The 18,573-nt window shown below is 36.7% G+C and overlaps 1 protein-coding gene across 1 annotated transcript in view; it reads right to left on the minus strand.

Annotated features, from left to right (window-relative positions):
- The window catches only part of CAMK4 (calcium/calmodulin dependent protein kinase IV), a 273,748-nt gene that overhangs the window by 131,099 nt on the left and 124,076 nt on the right, over positions 1–18,573 (minus strand). The gene's annotated exons all lie outside the window — the stretch shown is intronic.

An 18,573-nucleotide genomic window follows, 5' to 3' on the forward strand; every position in this document is an offset into this window, starting at 1 on the left:
GTCCTGATATCATGATGGTAAAAACAGTTCTAGATTGTTCTGATCCGAAAATCTCAAAGAAAAATGCTGGCAGTGAAGATTAAAACTGGACTCCTCCCTTACACCATATATAAAAACAAACTCAAGATGAATTAAAGCCTTAAAGGTAAAACCCAAAACTATAAAAACTCTGGAAGAGTTGAGCATGAAGAGGCCACATACCAGGGCCACTGCCACAACCTAGGCAATACCATTCTGGACATAGTAACTGGCAAGGATTTCATGAAGATGCCAAAAGCAACTGCAACAAAAGCAAAAAATTGGCAAATGGATCTAATCAAACTAAAGAGCAGAAGTTATTTGCTGTGCAGAAGCACACCAAAAGAAACTCAACAGAGTAAACAGACAACCTACAGAATGGAAGAAAACTACTGCGAGGTATGCACCCTGCAAAGGTCTAATATCCTGAACTTATAAGAAACGTAATCAAATTTATAAGAAAAAAACAAATAACCCCAATTACAAAGTGGGCAAAGGATATGAACAGACACTTTTCAAACGAAGACAAACATGTGGCCCACAAGCATATGAATAAAAGGTTAACATCACTGATTATCAGAGAAATGCAAATCAAAACCACATTCAAATACCATCTCACATGAGTCATAATGGCTATTATCAATTAAAAAAAATCACAGATGCTGGTGAGGTTGTGGAGGAAAGGGACAACTCATACACTGTTGGTGGGAGTGTGAATTGGTTCAACCATTGTAGAAAGCAATTCTTCAAAAAGCTGTCAGCAGAACTACCATTCGACCCAGCAATCCCACTAGTGGGTATATGTCCAAAGGAATATAAATTGTTCTGGTATAAAGACACATGCACACATATGTTCACTGCAGCACTTTTCACACTAGCCACGACATAGAATCAACTTAAATGTCCATCAGTGGTAAACTAAATAAAAAAATGTGGTACATATATACATAGAATACTATGCACCCATAAAAAAGAATGAGATCATGTCCTTTGCAGGAACATGGACGGAGCTGAAGGCTGTTATCCCTACGCCGTAACTAACACAGGAACAGAAAACCGAATACCGTGTGTTCTCACTTATAAGTGGGAGCTAAATGATGGGCATATACGGACACAAAGAGAGGTACAAAAGACACTGGGGCCAACCTGAGGGTGAAGGGTGGGAGGAGGGAGAGGAGCAAAAAAAAATAACTATTGGGTACTAGGCTTAGTACCTGGGTGATGAAATAATTTGTACAACAAACCCTCATGACACGAGTTTACCTATATAACAAACCTGCATATGTATCGCCTGAACCTAAAATAAAAGTTAAAAAAAAGAGAAAAGTCCTGCCAGTGACAGACTGGTAGACTGTGTGGGGGAAAAACATCCATCTGATATGTTCTTTTAGACATAACTATCCATCTGATATTCTTCAACTTTGGGGTAGAGGTAAGTATAGGTAACTTTAACTGAATTTATCCTGTGACAGATTCTTGCAGTGGCAAAGAAATTGGAATCTGACATATATAGCCACATTTGTGGTCATACTGCATCCCATCTACCACTAAGACAAAGAGTTAAGAGTCACATCAAGCCATGTGTGTAGTCTGTATATCTCACAGTTCCCAGTGGTTTTTCTTTCATTTGCCAGTGGATACTGTGTGTGAGACTCACTAAACTCAGGTTTTAACAGAATTTGGCAAAAATAACATGTTGCTTCCATTATGTGCACACAGGTAGTATTATTTGCCCATGCTTCACAGTGTAACTTAGAAGCGGCACTCAGCTTCTCTGTGCCTATGTCAATGAAGTCTTAATCATCCTTTATCAGGTAAATAAGGAGAAACATCTAGTTTTAGTCCCAAATCTGGACCAAAATCATTCCTGAATCTTTTTTGCCTTTGGCTCTATCAGGGCCTTCATGGCATGTATAAAAAATGGCCAGATTTGGAATTCAAAAGCCCTGAGTCCTAGGATACATACTATTGTGTATTTTGAACATGCCACTTCTCTAAAACTCCCATAAGAAAAACACCTCCTTGGGGAGCTTTGTGTTAACATGTGAAAGCAGTACTACATTACACAGTGATTAATAATTAAATGTGCGTTCCATTCTTATTGGCATTATGCTCCTTTACTGTTAAAAAGAGTGATGTGACATATGGTGATTTGTGAGTGCTTAATTTTAAAAAAGGTTTAATACTAATTCAATACTGAAAACTATATGGATCTCTTTTATTAGTATCCTCTGTACATAGTTCATTTTCCCTCTTCTAGAAAATTAATGGTTTTGGAGTTCCATGACTTGATCCTTTTTTAGCCTTCTTTTTCTCCTCTCCTTAGATTGACCAGATAGATGCAACTTTGACCACCACTCAACTTTTTGTACCATAAAAAAATGCAAATTAAAAATTATTAACACATTTTTCCCTGTTAACACTAAGATGATGGCTTTCCCCTTCTCACTAAGGTATGAATCCTAAGTCTGCTTGCCTGTGTCCTTCTGGCTCTCTCAGCTCCCCTGGTTGTGGTCCACTGGATAGCAGTATCCAGCTCTGATCTCCTGACCCCGAGCTTCTCTCAACTTTTCTAGTGCCCCAGCACCTCCCCTTCAGTTACAAGGCATTTCCCACTGAGCTCTCTGAGAAGTTCTTAAACTCCTGCTTCTACTAGAGTGAAGTAACATAAGCTCTCCTTCTGAGGTTTCCTCTGTTTTTAGTTGGTTATACATCTCCTTTTTCTGCTCCATAAACTCCATTTAAAGGTGAAAATCACTTTAGTTCCAATTGCCCAATGGTTATAAAAGTACTAAGGGGTTCAATGTCATAATTTGAGTGGATAGCATTCCAGCAAAGTAAATTCATCTTTTGGGCAACAGCACTCGGGCCTGTTGGTGCTCTAGCTCATGGCCTCTCTCTCTCTCTCTCTCTCTCTCTCTCTCTCTCTCTCTCTCTGTCTTTCTCTCTCATCAGTCTGCTTCTGAATTGTAGTGTTTATTTTCTAAAAGGCAACAAAATACCTATATGAGATTGATATAATGAGAAGATGAATAAGAATGCAGAATTGTAATAAATTCTAGCAGTGTTTATATCAATAAAGAAAATGCATCAAATCACAATAATGAAGGCTCTGGAAGAATGTTCTGACTTTCAAGTGTATTCTTGAATGGTAAAGCATACAAATCAGGCCAAGACTTTAACATTCCGCCCTGCCACCTTTGCTCTCTTATACATATATTCTTGTCACAAACTGAATAGCAATATCCCTGTTCCTACTCCTGGAGACCTGGTTTGATAGTCCCTGTGAAAATCAATAGGTTCCAACTGACAGAATGCTTGAAGAAGTTTCACTTCACTTGACACAGCTCGTTATCTGCAAGCTACTTCCCTTAATGTGTTCTAAGATCTCAATTGAGTCTATTTGCGCTGGTGATTTATTATTCTCTTCTCCATCACTGACCAAGGTGACCTTGCCTGTACTTTCAGAGCACATCAGCAAGAAGTTAAAAGTGGCCAATAGCAGCGTATAATGATGCATATCTTTAATCCAGATTGAACCATCCATCCCTCTTATGTACATCATAGCAATTAGAATATGCATGGCTCATGGTCAGTTTTCCATGTTCCCAAAGTTTAGGTAGAAAAAGACAGAGCAGGGAATCTCCATTGTGCATCCTGAGTCTGCCTGGTTGAGGGCACAGTGGCAAAGTGTAGAGGATCTCCCTAGAGAGGTTGGTGGTTCCTACTCACTAAGGTGTGAGAGGCTAGATAAGCTTCCTCCTCTTGGCCCAAAGGAGTCTTATTTATTTTGTAATTTTTATTTATTTATTTATTTATTTTTTTGAGACAGAGTCTCGCTCTGTTGCCCAGGCTGGAGTTCTTGGCTGACTGTACCCTCCATCTCCCAGATTCAAGTGATTCTCCTGCCTCAGCCTCCCAAGTAGCTATTTTTCAGCTTTATTGTGGTATAAGTGATAAATAAAAATTACACATATTTAAAGTGTACAATGTGATTTTCTGATGTACACATTGCAGAATGATTACCACAATCAAGCTAATTAACAAATCCACCACCTCACATAGTTATTTTTTTGTGGTGAGAACATTTAACATTTACTCCTAGAAAATTTCAAGTATACCAACAGAGTGTTATTAATTATACTTCCCATGCTATACATTTGATCTGTAGAAATTATTCATTTTACATAACTGAAAGTTTGTTCCCTTTGACCTACATACCTCCATTTCCTCCTGCACTCAGCCCCTGATAATCATCTTTCTACTGTCTCTAAGTTCAACTTTTTAAATTACACATATATGTGAGATCATGCAGTATTTGACTTTGTGTCTGGCATATTTCACTTAGCATAGTGTCCTCCAAGATCATTCATGTTGTCACAATTGGCAGGATTATTTTTTCCTTCCTAAGGTTGAATAATATTCCATTATCCATACCACATTTTCTCATTCATCTATTGACAGACAAAAGCTGCTTCCTCATCTTAGCTGTTGTGAATAATGCTGTAATGAATATGAGAGTGCAAATACCTTTTTAATGTATTGACCTTATTTCCTTTGGATTCACTGGAATTTTGATAGAGATTGCATTGAATCTGTAGATCACTTTGGGTGGTATTGACATTTTGTCAATATTAATTCTTTCACTCCATGAACTAACCTTTCCATTTATTTCTGTGCTTTCAATTTCTTTCATCAATGTTTTATAGTTTTTAGAGTTCAGCTCTTTCACCCCTTAGTTACATTTATTCCTAAGCATTTTAAATTTTTGATGCTGTTATAAAAGAGATTATCTTCTTAATTTCTTTTTCAGATACTTTGTTAGTGTACAGAAATGTAACTTATTTTGGTACCTCATTTATATATTCTGAAACTTTACTGAAATGATTTATTAGTTCTTATATAGTTTGTGTACTCTTTGGAGTTTTCTATATTTAAAAAATATAATCTACAAATAGAGACAAGTTTACTTCTACCAAGAATTCTCATTTAAATGCTGCCCAAAATGTTTACAGGTATGTTTTCCTAAGTTTATTTTTCCTTCTTTATTCTTTAACACACCTAGCTACTTTCCTTGGAGGATGATAATAATATCCATATAACAAGGACCTCAAACAGTCACACATTAATATATGTAGTTTTCACTTAGTGAGACAGAAAAAAAAAAGTGAAATCAGACAAATTCATTTCCAGAACCTTGCTTTGTATTTACTATCTCGATGGTTGTGGGCAGCTAGCCTCTCTGAGCCTCAGAAACCAAGGCTGACCTTACAAAGACCATGTGAGGAAACATGAGATTATTTATTTTTGCATGCAACACATTTTTATTGCAATAATGTATGCAAAGTTCCTGGCACACAGTAATTGCTCAATATATTGTAGTTACTACCATTTCAGATTCTCTAAGTACTTGGCTTTCTATAAACCTTGTACTCTGAGCATTACCTCCAACCACACCCACCCTTATCACTGAGAAACCATTTCCTATAGTAGGTGATGCAAAATGAGGAATGGGGAACGATTTCACAAAGTCTGTGTCAATTTCGCACTCCCATCCACAGAATGTGAGGGAATCCTTTTCCCAAATCCTGGGCAAAGCTAAATGTTATTATTTTTTATTCTTTGTTTAGTTAGTGGTGGTATGGTTTGTCTGTGTTCCCCAAAGCTCATGTGTTGGAAACACAATACTCAGTTCTGTGGCGTTGAAAGGTGGGGCCTAAAGGGAGGTGTTTGGATGATGGTGCACTATTCCCACGAATGGATTAATGCTGTTATTTCAAGAGCAGTTTCCTTATAAAAGCACGTGTTTGGTACCCTCCTTCTCTCTCTCTCTTCCTCCTTCCCTCTCTCTCTCTCTCTCTCTCTCTCTCTCTTTGCTATTCTGCCATGAGATGACACAGAAAGAAGGCCCCCACCACATGCTGGTCCCTTGATTTTGGACTTCTCAGCCTCCTCCAGAACTGAGCCAGTAAATTTGTGTTCATTATAAATTATTCAGTCTGTGATGTTATGTTATAGCAGCACAAAACAAACTAAGATAGTAGTAAAAAGTATTGTCTTATTAATTTAAGATTATTTCTATTGTTAATGGCTATAAAAGATTATCATTTTAATTTTTTCTAAAAAGTATCTTTCCAAATATTTTGCCATTTGTGAACAGCATAAGTTTGAACAAGATACTGACCTTAGTTTTCTCACCTTGAAACTGAGAATCCACCAGTCTCTAGCACATTATAAACATTCTATAAATAATAGCTATTTTAAGTTTTTATTAGGGCTTTGGTGCTTTTCTTCATTGATTTCTACATGCTTTATATCATTAAAGCTGTCAACATTTGGGAAGTTGGTGAATACTATGGACTAAGTATTTGTGTCCCCTCAAAATTCACACTGAAGCCTAAATCTCCAATGTGATAGCATTTGGAGATGGGTCTTGGGGAAGTAATTAGATCATGAGGGTGGAGCCCTCATGATAGAATTAGTGCCCTTTTATGAAGCGACAAAAGAAAGTTTGCTTCCTCCCCGCATCTTCTGAATTTGAACTCAGAGTGAGAAGACAGTCTTTTGTAAACCAAGAAGAGTGTCCTCACCACACACCAAATCTGCTGTCACCTTGACCTTGAACATATCAGCCTCCAGAACTGTGAAAACTAAATTTCTATTGTATAAGCCACCAAGTTTATATTATTCAATCTCTTGGAGATGCATCTATAAAATAGTGATAGTACCTACCTCACAAAGTATGACATATTATTTTTATGAGTACCATTTTAAAATCATAAAGTGATTTAAAATTCCAAGTTGTGGCTGGGCGCGGTGGCTCATGCCTATAATCCCAGCACTTTAGGAGCCCAAGGCAGGCAGATCACCTGAGGTCAGGAGTTCGAGACCAGCCACCAGCCTGGTTGACATGGTGAAACCCCGTCTCTACTTAAAAAAAAAAAAAATACAAAAATTAGCCAGGCATGGTGGTGTGCACTTGTAATCCCAGCTATTCAGGAGGCTGAGGCAGGAGAATCACTTGAGCCCAGGAGGCAGAGGTTGCAGTGAGCCAAGATGGTACCATCGCACTCCAGCCTAGACAACAAAAGCAAAACTCCGTCTCAAAAAAAAAAAAAAAAAAAGAAAAAAAAAAAAAAGAAAGAAAAAGAAAATTCCAAGTTGCTTGTTTCCTTGTAAAGAGATATGCACACATGTGTATCTGTGTGTAAAAAGACTGGTGGATGTAGGAGCTAATGTCTGTCAATTGGTCAGTGCCCATCACTTGGCCAATTAATACAATACATCTAGACTCAAACATAGTTCTCTATATAAACGTAGTAAATTCTTCCTAAAGAAATCTTCTGGGGAAGGTGACATGAGATTTAAAAGTTAAAAAGAAAAAGAAGACTAGAACAGAGAACACAGCCCACATTTGAAGAATGCCTAATACATGCCAGGCAATACAAATGAGCATAGATATAAAGATATAAAACTTCAGGTAATCCTCAGTTTACCCAGCGGTATAAATGGTGTTATCCCCAGTTTAAAACTGAGAAATCCGAAAATCTCCAATGGAGACATCCTGGAGATTCATCTACCAAGAAACCGGAACAAAGCCTATGTATTCTGTAACTTAATCTTCAGATTCCCCTGCAACATCATAGTTATATACTCAAATGTTAACTCATAAGAATGTAAGGACAAGTAAATGAAAGCTAAAAACCAACTCACAGAATGATTAACAAATCACAATGTGTGGTTCTTCAATTGAGAAGAGAATTAAAAAAAAATCAAACCAACATTTACGGAAAATTTTGTAGAATTTTGAGACATTTGCTAGGTGAATGTTCATTAAATTACTCAAGCAAAACCTTTCCAGAACCTTACTGGTATTATAATAACTAAAACATGCAAAAATTAGACCTGGAACTGCTTTTTCTATTATGGATCTAGGCACACTGCTCCAAGGTAAGAATCATACAGAAAAGAGCTTAGGGTTGAAAGTGTTTTAAATCTAGATATTATAGGCATCCGAGATTTACCTAAGCAGAAGGTCACAGGATCAGAAATCCTTATTGTGTGCCACATTACATTTTATTGATAGTAACAAAAGAATATGTATCAATTTTTAGCAGTAATTTCAAAAGTACTCCAAAACAAACATAGTTAATTTTGTTCATACAGAAGTGCATAAAAATCATCTGTGCTACTTACTGTTTGACTTTAAATCAAGCTAATGAGAACATTAAAATTACATAGAACAAACTGGTACTCTTATGAAATATCTGTGTGAACTCATTCCAATGAATAACAATAATGTTCATCATGTATTACATGCTTCCTATGTGCTGGGAAATATTTATTTTAATCTTTAGTAGGATACTCTGACCTAGATGCTCTTAAACTAATTTTAAAGATGAAGAAACAGATTGACAGATGTTCTATAACTTGTAAAGTCATACAATTAGTAAGCGGCAGAAGTGATCCTAAACTCAGTCTGCCTGGCACCACAGACCACAACATCACCCCACTACTACATAGCAATTTTTAAGGAGTCAGAATACCTAGAAATTATGATTTTTACACACTGAGATTAGATATCAGACTCAATACTACGTATTTCAATGAGAGGTATGTATTTTACAGTTAGATTAATACAAGCTTTTCCAAGAGTTGAGCTACACAGTTAGAAACTTCATCTGAATTCTGAAGTTCAAATATCTGTTTCCAAAATTCTAGAGATACTATAAATTATTAGTGGAGCATAATTTTCTTAAATCTCAATCAGTTCTCCTTGAAAATAGGTCACATTTATAGTCTGACATGTGGTCATTTAGATACACTCTGAGGTATGTATTCCTAAGGAAGAAAGGTAAACTATAATTCATGTGAATTACTCCTGAAATAGAGACTCCATAGTCATCATGATGTCATTGTTCAAAAGCTGGGATTCCATTTAACTCAGCAAAATTCAGTCCAGGTTGAAGTTTCCATCTGCTTAATTTGTTCAAATTTTGACACTTTCTCACATTTATTTTTTTCCTTTCACAGTTTTAAGTTCATCATTTAACATCAATAAAAAGATTACATCTTGTTAACACACTGGTTATCCCCACTAGCCATGTCTGTCAAAATCCTTTAAAGACTCAAGGTAACTTAATAAAATCTTTCTACTCTACTTCAAATATCACATACAGTGGATATACTGAAGAGCTGATGCATGAAAGAAAAAAGTTAGCTTTGTTTCCTTCACCCTTGATTCATGATTTACAAAGTTCAAAGTTAAATTTCCACTGATAATCACAAGCAAAGTAGACAATATATACAAGATAACGTAGTCTGTATGGGGAACAAAAATTGCACTTAGGCCATCCCCACCAGAGGAGAGGATGAATGTCATGTCTAGGGAAATGATGACTTCTTCAGTACAAGAGTCACTAATACTAAGTGGAAAAAAGAAACAAACAACCAAAAAGGCACTTCAATCCATTTTCCTCTCGTTTATAGTTAACACCATGAAAGCCTTATCCCCATTAATGACACAATCAGACAAACAGATATTGTTGCAGGAAATATCCAGGGTTTTTTCAATACAATAAAAAGTTGGTTCAATTATCATTTTCTGTTTTCTGGCTCCTCAATACATTTATAACAGTGAGTCACTGATGTTTGTCATAACATTGAGAGAGTGCAAAATCTTAAAATGCTTTCTGAATAGCCAGAAGAAGTGTTCAATTATGCGAACAGGATCTCAACGTTGAATTATGTTTTTCCACAGACTTCTCATTATGAGAATGCTCATATATCTGAAACATTGAAATACCAGAATGAATGCTAATATACTACAGTAATTGTTTATTTTTGCCATATTTGATTTTCCTCTCTGCCCTAACCTGCACATACACATACAATTTTTGTTGTTGTTGTTGAACTATTTGAAAGTAAATTGCAGATTTTATGATGCTGGCTGATATGTAAATTAATGCATTCCAGTTCTTTGAAATGTAGCTCTCTATATATTAAACACACGATGCTATACCCATTTATAAAATATATATTAACTTAAAATGTCTCATATTATAATTACCTGTTAATTTATCACAATGATATTAAGACAGATATTAAAACTAGATATTAAGACTAGATATTAAGCCAACCTTAATATCTAGTTGTCTAAACATGACAATTCACTTTATGTTAATTGTCAGTGTTGACTCTGTCCTGCACCCGACCACCATAAGAGCTGGTGCCTTAGTCTGTATTCCTATGGATAAGTCAGAACATTCATCTATTAAAACCCAGATATTTGAGTACTTAATGAAATCTCATTGATGTTCAGGGTTTTTATGGAAAAATACATCTCTTTTTGCTAGTGTAAACTAAATTTTTCCTAATTATTTTATTAAGCTATGAGAGAAGACCTTGATATTGCCACAAAGTGGAATTTGGGTAAACTTGCAAGGAATAGTGTTTAGACAGATCCTGAGAAAGAAGATTCATGTTATCAAAAATTTAACTGTAAAATAGACTTTTAAAAGTCTCTCACTTTAAGTCTGAGACAGTCGGAGGAAATCTTTCTCAGACTTAAAAATATTTATACATTAAATTATAATAAAATATTGAATGGAATATTTTAAAATTCATCTTAGAGATCCTCCCTTATAAATAGGTAGAATTAAATCTCCCTCAAAAGAGGCATTATCCTAACTCCCAGTACCTCAGAATGTGACCTAATTTGGAAATCGTGTTGTTGCAGATACAATTAGTTTAATTAAGATTAGGTTATACTGGAGTAGGGTGGGTCCCTAATCCAAGAGGACTGGTGTTTTTATAAGAAGAGAGAAATTTGGACAGGGACGTGCATAGAGGTAAGATGATATAAAGACACACAGGGAGAAGACTGCCATGTGACATTGTGAGCGGGAGCAGAGATCCCTCTTAGGGGACTGCCAGTCTCCCCTAGCCCCCCAGCATGGAGTTAAAGAAAAATTTTGAGTTCCTTTTAGGGAGATTTCGGCATCTAGCTAGCCCTGCAACCAGCAATTTAAAAAGTAAATATAAATAATCCACTAATTTAAAAGGTAATAATAGCTTAAACAATATTCATTCAAGTAAGTTAAGAGTCACAAGATGTTTGGTTCCTTATAGAAACTAAAGATAGCATCTCATATCCTTGAGTTGCTATTCAGAAATCTTGACCCTCACCAGATGAAAAATGCCAACCACTGTCATGTAGACCTCAGATAAGGCGGAACTAAGAAGTGAATGCTGAGTACTGTCCTTATTCTAAACTTCTTCCTTGAAAGCCTATAGAGAGTCATACCCAAAGGCTAGAACTTAACACTCCTTTCTTCTGACCCCAAGTTTTTAGACAAAATGTTGCTTCCTTAACCAACTGTAAATCAAAGAGTCTCAGAATCCACCTGTTTGTTAGCCTCTACTTAAAGATACTCCCACCTCCTTGGACCAAACCAATCTATAACCTCCATATATTGATTTATGATTTTGCCTGTTACTTCTCTTTGCCTGAAATGTACCCCTACCTTTTATAGTGTGCCCTTACTCATAAGCCATTGGGAAGTTTGGGTCTTAAGTGTGAGTTGCCTGATTCTCCTTGCTTGTCATCCAGCAATAAATGGCTCACTTTCTCTCACTGCAAGTCCTGGGGTGTGTGTGTGTGTGTGTGTGTGTGTGTGTGTGTGTGTTTGTTTTGCACACTGGGTGAGCTGACTCAAGTTTGGTTTAGTAACAATTGGAGGCAGATATTAGAATGATGATCTACAAATCAAGGAATGCCACAGATTTCTGGCTGTCACCAGAAGCCAGGAGAGAGGCATGGAACAGATCTTCCCTCAGAGCCCTAAGAAGGAACCAACCCTGCTAGCTCTTTGATTTTGGACTTCCAGCCTCCACAATTGTAAGAGAATAAATTTATGTTCTTTTCAGTCATCTAGTTTGTGGCAATTTGTTGGACTAGCCCTAGAAAACCAAGATGGATGGAAATCGATAGATGATAGATAGATAGATAGATAGATAGATAGATAGATAGATAGATACACACATACATAGATACATAGATAGATAGACAGACAGACAGACAGACAGACAGACAAAGTTTCAAGGCTTAGGTCTAATCATAAAATGAGGACTGAAGGAACCATCCATACCATCCACTGAAGTAATACAGTAGTCCCAAAGTGGTTAGTTGGACCACATAAAATTGTCATTTTTGAAGGCCAAAAAATAAGTAAAAAATTGCATTAATGAAAGCAATTTTGTGAGCCTAATAGATTACAAAAATAATTCAAGTTTTCTGAACCCCCGCTTTTTTTCCTCAGGAGCAGATCCCTTGGCTGAATTATCTAAGAAAACATTTTCACTACATCACTTTTCCTCTATAAATAGATTCTTACGCTTCATTCATTTCCTTCAGACAAGGCAGTTTCAGTCTCCATGACCTATATGGAATGAAATGCTAGAGGCAACTGCTCTTTGAGGTTTTGTCTGCTATTTCTCTCGTTTACACATCTCTGTGCATGATTTATCCTAGGAGACAATACTGGGGATTCTATCTAATTCACATTCAAAGCTGAGGTTTCTCCAGGGCATTTTCTCTCATTCCATTTGGTACAGCAGTAACTGTTTGACAACATCTGCCTTACAGCACCACTCTGCAGTCCCATCTGACACTTCATTCTCATTCTCATGCTCTTCCTGCTTGTCTTCTGAGGGAGATGTTTTCACAACAGCGAGAAGACAATAAGGACGAACCAGAGCTTTACTTGCCCAACGTTAATATACATCATGAACCCACCAAATGGCTTCACTGACCTCTTACTCCAATTTATCCAAAGACTTTTGACATAAGCCAATGATCTTTATTTTTTATTTTTTTTTTTATTATTATTTTTTTTTATTATACTTTAAGTTCTAGGGTACATGTGCATGACTTTTATATCATGTATAACTCCCCAATGCAATCCCTCCCTCCTCCCCCCTCCCCATGATAGGCCCCAGTGTGTGATGTTCCCCTTCCCGAGTCCAAGTGATCTCATTGTTCAGTTCCCACCTATGAGTGAGAACATGCGGTGTTTGGTTTTCTCTTCTTGTGATAGTTTGCTAAGAATGATGGTTTCCAGCTGCATCCATGTCCCTACAAAGGATGCAAACTCATCCTTTTTTATGGCTGCATAGTATTCCATGGTGTATATGTGCCACATTTTCTTAATCCAGTCTGTCACAGATGGACATTTGGGTTGATTCCAAGTCTTTGCTATTGTGAATAGTGCCGCAATAAACATACGTGTGCATGTGTCTTTGTAGTAGAGTAATTTATAATCCTTTGGGTATATACCCAGTAGTGGGATGGCTGGGTCATATGGTACATCTAGTTCTAGATCCTTGAGGAATCGCCATACTGTTTTCCATAATGGTTGAACTAGTTTACAATCCCACCAACAGTGTAAAAGTGTTCCTATTTCTCCACATCCTCTCCAACACCTGTTGTTTCCTGACTTCTTAATGATTGCCATTCTGACTGGTGTGAGATGGTATCTCATTGTAGTTTTGATTTGCATTTCTCTGATGGCGAGTGATGATGAGCATTTTTTCATGTGTCTGTTGGCTGTATGGATGTCTTCTTTTGAGAAATGTCTGTTCATATCCTTTCCCCACTTTTTGATGGGGTTGTTTGTTTTTTTCTTGTATATTTGTTTGAGTTCTTTGTAGATTCTGGATATTAGCCCTTTGTCAGATGAGTAGGTTGCAAAAATTTTTTCCCATTCTGTAGGTTGCCTGTTCACTCTGATGGTAGTTTCTTTAGCTGTGCAAAAGCTCTTTAGTTTAATTAGATCCCATGTGTCAATTTTTGCTTTTGCTGCCGTTGCTTTTGGTGTTTTAGACATGAAGTCCTTGCCCATGCCTATGTCCTGAATGGTACTACCTAGATTTTCTTCTAGGGTTTTTATGGTATTAGGTCTAACATTTAAGTCTCTAATCCATCTTGAATTAATTTTCGTATAAGGGGTAAGGAAAGGATCCAGTTTCAGCTTTCTACTTATGGCTAGCCAATTTTCCCAGCACCATTTATTAAATAGGGAATCCTTTCCCCATTTCTTGTTTCTCTCAGGTTTGTCAAAGATCAGATGGCTGTAGATGTGTGGTATTATTTCTGAGGACTCTGTTCTGTTCCATTGGTCTATATCTCTGTTGTGGTACCAGTACCATGCTGTTTTGGTTACTGTAGCCTTGTAGTATAGTTTGAAGTCAGGTAGCGTGACGCCTCCAGCTTTGTCCTTTTGACTTAGGATTGTCTTGGCAATGCGGGCTCTTTTTTGGTTCCATATGAACTTTAAAGCAGTTTTTTCCAATTCTGTGAAGAAAGTCATTGGTAGCTTGATGGGGATGGCATTGAATCTATAAATCACCTTGGGCAGTATGGCCATTTTCACGATATTGATTCTTCCTATCCATGAGCATGGTATGTTCTTCCATTTGTTTGTGTCCTCTTTGATTTCACTGAGCAGTGGTTTGTAGTTCTCCTTGAAGAGGTCCTTTACATCCCTTGTAAGCTGGATTCCTAGGTATTTTATTCTCTTTGAAGCAATTGTGAATGGAAGTTCATTCCTGATTTGGCTCTCTGCTTGTCTGTTACTGGTGTATAAGAATGCTTGTGATTTTTGCACATTAATTTTGTATCCTGAGACTTTGCTGAAGTTGCTTATCAGCTTAAGGAGATTTTGGGCTGAGACAATGGGGTTTTCTAAATATACAATCATGTCATCTGCAAACAGGGACAATTTGACTTCTTCTTTTCCTAACTGGATACCCTTGATTTCTTTCTCTTGCCTGATTGCCCTAGCCAGAACTTCCAACACTATGTTGAATAGGAGTGGTGAGAGAGGGCATCCCTGTCTTGGGCCAGTTTTCAAAGGGAATTTTTCCAGTTTTTGCCCATTCAGTATGATATTAGCTGTGGGTTTGTCATAAATAGCTCTTATTATTTTGAGGTACGTTCCATCAATACCAATTTATTGAGCGTTTTTAGCATAAAGGGCTGTTGAATTTTGTCAAAAGCCTTTTCTGCATCTATTGAGATAATATGTGGTTCTTGTCTTTGGTTCTGTTTATATGCTGGATTACGTTTATTGATTTGCGAATGTTGAACCAGCCTTGCATCCCAGGGATGAAGCCCACTTGATCATGGTGGATAAGCTTTTTGATGTGCTGCTGAATCCGGTTTGCCAGTATTTTATTGAGGATTTTTGCATCGATGTTCATCAGGGATATTGGTCTAAAATTCTCTTTTTTTGTTGTGTCTCTGCCAGGCTTTGGTATCAGGATGATGTTGGCCTCATAAAAAGAGTTAGGGAGGATTCCCTCTTTTTCTATTGATTGAAATAATTTCAGAAGGAATGGTACCAGCTCCTCCTTGTACCTCTGGTAGAATTCAGCTGTGAATCCATCTGGTCCTGGACTTTTTTTGGTGGGTAGGCTATTAATTATTGCCTCAATTTCAGAGCCTGCTATTGGTCTATTCAGGGATTCAACTTCTTCATGGTTTAGTCTTGGGAGAGTGTAAGTGTCCAGGAAATTATCCATTTCTTCTAGATTTTCTAGTTGATTTGCGTAGAGGCATTTATAGTATTCTCTGATGGTTGTTTGTATTTCTGTGAGGTCGGTGGTGATATCCCCTTTATCATTTTTTATTGCGTCTATTTGATTCTTCTCTCTTTTCTTCTTTATTAGTCTAGCTAGCGGTCTGTCAATTTTGTTTATCTTTTCAAAAAACCAACTCCTGGATTCATTGATTTTTTGGAGGGTTTTTTGTGTCTCTATCTCCTTCAGTTCTGCTCTGATCTTAGTTATTTCTTGCCTTCTGCTAGCTTTTGAATGTGTTTGCTCTTGCCTCTCTAGTTCTTTTAATTGTGATGTTAGAGTGTCAATTTTAGATCTCTCCTGCTTTCTCTTGTGGGCATTTAGTGCTATAAATTTCCCTCTACACACTGCTTTAAATGTGTCCCAGAGATCTGGTATGTTGTATCTTTGTTCTCATTGGTTTCAAAGAACATCTTTATTTCTGCTTTCATTTCGTTATGTACCCAGTAGTCATTCAGGAGCAGGTTGTTCAGTTTCCATGTAGTTGAGCGGTTTTGATTGAGTTTCTTAGTCCTGAGTTCTAGTTTGATTGCACTGTGGTCTGAGAGACAGTTTGTTATAATTTCTGTTCTTGTACATTTGCTGAGGAGTGCTTTACTTCCAATTATGTGGTCAATTTTGGAATAAGTGCGATGTGGTGCTGAGAAGAATGTATATTCTGTTGATTTGGGGTGGAGAGTTCTATAGATGTCTATTAGGTCCGCTTGGTGCAGAGATGAGTTCAATTCCTGGATATCCTTGTTAACTTTCTGTCTCGTTGATCTGTCTAATGTTGACAGTGGAGTGTTGAAGTCTCCCATTATTATTGTATGGGAGTCTAAGTCTCTTTGTAGGTCTCTAAGGACTTGCTTTATGAATCTGGGTGCTCCTGTATTGGGTGCATATATATTTAGGAGAGTTAGCTCTTCCTGTTGAATTGATCCCTTTACCATGATGTAATGGCCTTCTTTGTCTCTTTTGATCTTTGATGGTTTAAAGTCTGTTTTATCAGAGACTAGGATTGCAACCCCTGCTTTTTTTTGTTCTCCATTTGCTTGGTAGATCTTCCTCCATCCCTTTATTTTGAGCCTATGTATGTCTCTGCATGTGAGATGGGTCTCCTGAATACAGCAGACTGATGGGCCTTGACTCTTGATCCAGTTTGCCAGTCTGTGTCTTTTAATTGGAGCATTTAGTCCATTGCATTTAAGGTTAATATTGTTATGTGTGAACTTGATCCTGTCATTATGATATTAACTGGTTATTTTGCTCGTTAGTTGATGCAGTTTCTTCCTAGCCTCGATGGTCTTTACATTTTGGCATGTTTTTGCAATGGCTGGTACCGGTTGTTCCTTTCCATGTTTAGGGCTTCCTTCAGGGTCTCTTGTAAGGCAGGCCTAAACCAGCCTGTTGTCCTTGGGGATTGTTGAGCATTCACCTGTAATTTCTAAGTGTTGATTTCCTAGACTTTCATGTTTCTCTTCCCTCTCAAAGTTTCCTCAACTATGAAAAACAAGTAGCCCTTCACACATTTTACTGACAAATTTTTAACCAACAAGAAATGGTATAAACAAGTCCTAAAACATCTTGTGTATGACTACTGCCAAAACATGCCATAGTCTTTCATAAAGAAGTAGATATTTAACAGGAAATTCCATTTCATAAAAGTTTTAATAATCCTTAGTTCAGATAGATTTTATGACTGTAAGAAACTAAATTAAGGGAAAATTCCAAATCTTATCCATCATAAGATTCCTCTACATTCTGGAATAACTTAAATCATTGCCTACAACACACAGAAAATTCAGAATATAGAATTCATTAGTAGCAACAGCCATTCAAATTATTACTGACTTTCATTAAACTGTTTTTGTTATTTTGCTATGACTTTAAATTCTAACAGATTGTTTAAAATGTCATTCTATTTCTATTTAGCTGAAAACCTTGTACTATTATGCTCTTCATTATACAAGATTCTACAATTTCCCTGTGCCAGACAATACATAAACAGCTGGTAATTTTGAGCTGCCTTGAGGAATAAAAATTCCTTGGCCTAAATATGTATTTGACTTAAAAATTTATGATACTTCTCAGCATACTTTACAACTGGGTTTTCATATATATATATATATAGGTTTATATATATATATATATAAGTTTTCATATATATATACACATTTCACATATTTGTTCACACGAAATTTGAAAAGGAATGTACTATAAAAGAATATCTTGTCTTTTTGTGGTTTTATGAGTAGAAACCGCATAAGAACACAAAATCAAAGCAGGGCATTAAAATGGCAAAATACTCTCTGAGGGTATAGACAGTATTATACAGGTGTTGGCATTTATATTTTGAACTCCTATCTACTGTGTTTCTTACTCATTAGAGATAAGCCTAAGTCACTTTTGCTTCTCAACTTACCTATGAATGTAGGGCAAAAGAAGCAATCCCCAAATAAAAACCTTCCTTTTCCAAGTACAAACTTCCAGATGAGCAGGTTCAGTCCCAGAAAAATTAACATTTGCTCAATTATTCTCTACTGAAGGAAGTGCAACATTTGAAAATCAAGGCAAATTAGAATCTGATGACTCCTTTAACAAATACATTTGTGCTTTATTTCAAATTCTTTTCAATAGCAAGCTTTCCTAATATTAAAAAGTTGTTTTAATATTTAAATATTGAAATTATCATATTGTGTGTGTGTGTGTGTGTATATATATATATATATCCAAGAACATACCTGATATACAAAATAAGCTCTACCTGCCAATTCTAAATGGTTTTCCTTGACAAACTTCTCCCCACAACCACATCTAATGTGAGATCCAGTTGCTTTCAAAGACTCATGCAATTTCCACCAGACAACATATTTGGGTTGCCCTCCGATAATCAAGAGTCAAACGAGTCATTTGCACATCACAGCTCTCTGGCCC

Source organism: Trachypithecus francoisi, unplaced genomic scaffold (assembly GCF_009764315.1).
Source record: "Trachypithecus francoisi isolate TF-2019V2 unplaced genomic scaffold, Tfra_2.0 Lachesis_group2, whole genome shotgun sequence".
NCBI lineage: Eukaryota > Metazoa > Chordata > Mammalia > Primates > Cercopithecidae > Trachypithecus > Trachypithecus francoisi.